General features: G+C 34.6%; 1 pseudogene; it reads right to left on the reverse strand.

The window, feature by feature from the left end:
- Positions 1-408: 408 nt before the first annotated feature.
- On the reverse strand, positions 409-1,704 carry LOC115965573 (annotated as a pseudogene).
- Positions 1,705-2,984: the final 1,280 nt, after the last annotated feature.

The raw sequence follows: 2,984 nt of genomic DNA on the forward strand, positions 1-2,984 counted from the left end.
TCTTACCAAACGAGCAGTGTCTGTTTAAGAACAACTTATTTAGTTGAAACTGAAAACTTTTTACTGAAAATAATGTAGATAAAGCTAAAATGTATAGTTGAAATAGTACTGTAAAACTCATAAATAAATATTAAAAAATACAATAAGACCCATTAATAGTAGCAAAAATAGGCTAAATAATAAGAAAAAACTAACTTTTTAAGCCATGTGAAATGCACACATGATAACATTTTATTGGACATGAGCTTTGACAACTTAATAACTTTTTATTATACGAGAATTCTGACAAATCTTTAGTTTGATTATACTGTCTTCATGCTAGTGCATCTGGTGCGGCAGAGAGACAACAACTTTTTATTTTACGTGAATTCTGACAAATCTTTCGTTGAATTACACTATCTTCAGCGTCTAGTGGGACAGAGAGACAGCATCCATGAACTCCTCATCAGACTCAAGAGCGCTCATTGATTCTGGCAGAAGGCACACGTCCAAATCAATGCTTCCTCCTCCTTCACGACCCTGGTATGATGAAACTTTCACATCAAATTTGTTTGCATTCCCACAGCAAAGTGCCACTGCTATCCCCATTCCAAATTCATTCTCATACACGTTGAACCTGGGTGAACTTGCCATCGTTACACTGTATGGGTCAAAAAACTAAGCAGGTTGCAAAACAAAAGGAGACTACAGCCAGGTATTATGAATGTCAGTGAAATTAGCCACAGCCTCATGCAACTTCCATGCCGCCCACCCGAGATTATGTTCAAGCAATCCAACAACTGTCGTTACTCCTCCCACTGCGTAAAGTGAGTTCCCAAAGTAATCATTAGACAAGGATGGCTCCATTCTTGACCTGTTATCGATGGCCAATTTGCAATGTCATGTGGCAGAAAACGTGCACGCGTTATGCACCTCCAGACAAGTGCAGACAAGGTCTGAAAGGAAGAGATTTTGTTGTTGGATTCTGCATTGGCTTTTGCTTTGAGTTTTGCTATGGATTCAGATGAGAATTGGAACGTTCTTTCTCTAATTAGTTTCGGTGCTTTAAATCTGGAAATGAACTCATCTTGGTGTGTGAAAGGGAGTTTGATAATTGTACTAACACCATCAGGAAACCCTCGTTTGTCGATTGGTGGGCGTGTGATGGAAATATTATTTCCCTGTGCCTGAAAGATCTCAGAACAAGTGTTAAAGAAATGCCAAAAAGAGGCTCCATCACCAATGCAGTGGTTCATGGAACAGCCAATAAAGATACCATCTTTTAGTGCATTGAAAGATTTTTTTTTTTGATAGCAAAAGGGATTGAAAGATTGATGGTACATCAATCGGAGAAAGGATATCAGATATTGTCATGTCTAGATCTGCATAGATGAATTTAGCTCCAGCACTGCAATCAACAAAAATCAAGCTTGAAGGTGGGTTTTCATTTTTTTGTGTCACAAGGCAGCCTGCAAGCGGGTAGAAATGGAGAAGGGTGACAGAAAGGGAATGCTTAAGCCTGTCCAAGAGAGACTTGATGAAGTCTTCTTGGGAATTTGATGCTGGAGGTTTGGTAAAAAGAAAGTCCTTCTGCATGTATTTTCCTGAAAGCATGGCAAGATCCCATGGTGTCAGGTATAAAGGCCTCTTTGACTCTTCTAAAGCATATTGTGGTTTGATAAAGCTCTCTGAAATGTATCGGATTTTGGGAGGATTAGTAGACATTAGAAATGGGTCTCAGAATTGTTGGCCTTAGAATTGTTTCAAGGAGGCTAAAGGGAAGTGATTTGCAGATGTTTTGAATAGCTATTTTGGTTTACATAGTTGAAGATTTGCAAATGTTTGACTCTAACTCTCCCTCTTTTTCTTTTTCTTTTTCTTTTTCTTTTTTCCATTAAGCATTGTTAAATTCTAATGATAATATATATAAAGTTAGGTCCCTTCCCTCCCCCACCTAGAATGAACTGGTGCCGGTGGTAAAGTTTATAATGTTAGAGATATATTGAGTATGCCCACTGGTGCTGATAAATATAATGTAATGTATATAATAATCTAATTATAAGTATACTAATCTCTTTACACGCACTCTGCGCATGATGCTCTTTTTATAACTTGCAAAGTTGACATGGAATAAGAAAAAAGCAAAGAAAAAGAAAAAACAAATATGTTTTTTTTTTTTGAAAATATTTTTTTAATAAAAAAATATAAAGTTTACAAAAAGTGTCTAATTATTACTCATTTACAACAAAAATACTCTTTTTATAGTAAAATTGGTAATTACTAATTTTACAATAAAAAGAGTATTATAAGTAAAAAAATTATTTGAAACCGACTCATGAAAAGTAATCAAAATTTTATAGTAGCCTTCAACCACTGCAATCTATTCGTACCTACATCTTTAAGATAATTTTACAAATACCACAACCAAATATCCCACAGGACCTTTCTCAAAAAAATAAAAAAATCCCACAGGACCATAGGGCAAAATACCATATATATGCTAATAGATCACTTTAGCTCCAAGCCATAGATCCTTAAACTCTATAAGACACTCTTCCTCTTCATATGGTTGCCTCAAATTATGAATGCCTGAAATCCAAAACTTAGCCACATCATTCCAGAAAATTGACTACTTGTATATTTTCACTAAAATAGTACCAAATTGCAAACTCAATATCACACACAACATTAATTAAAAAATATACTAATAAAATAAAATAACTAACAAAATAACAATTTTTCATATTGCCTTACCTCATGGTTGTAAAATTTATATCCAGTGGGATCTTAATCTTTTCTCATAAAAAAAAATGCATTTAAGAATGGTAGGAAAGATAAGAGCTTCAATCCCTCTAAATTCATAATCTAAGTCAATTAATGCACCCGCCTATAAAATCAAAGTAATGATTAGTGTTCACTGTAAGCCAAATTAACACCAATCAGATTTTTTGATTTACAAACTGAAGCTTGTACACAAAAAATCACCGAACTCTATATCTTTGATA

The sequence above is a fragment of the Quercus lobata genome, chromosome 10 (genome assembly GCF_001633185.2).
Source record: "Quercus lobata isolate SW786 chromosome 10, ValleyOak3.0 Primary Assembly, whole genome shotgun sequence".
NCBI lineage: Eukaryota > Viridiplantae > Streptophyta > Magnoliopsida > Fagales > Fagaceae > Quercus > Quercus lobata.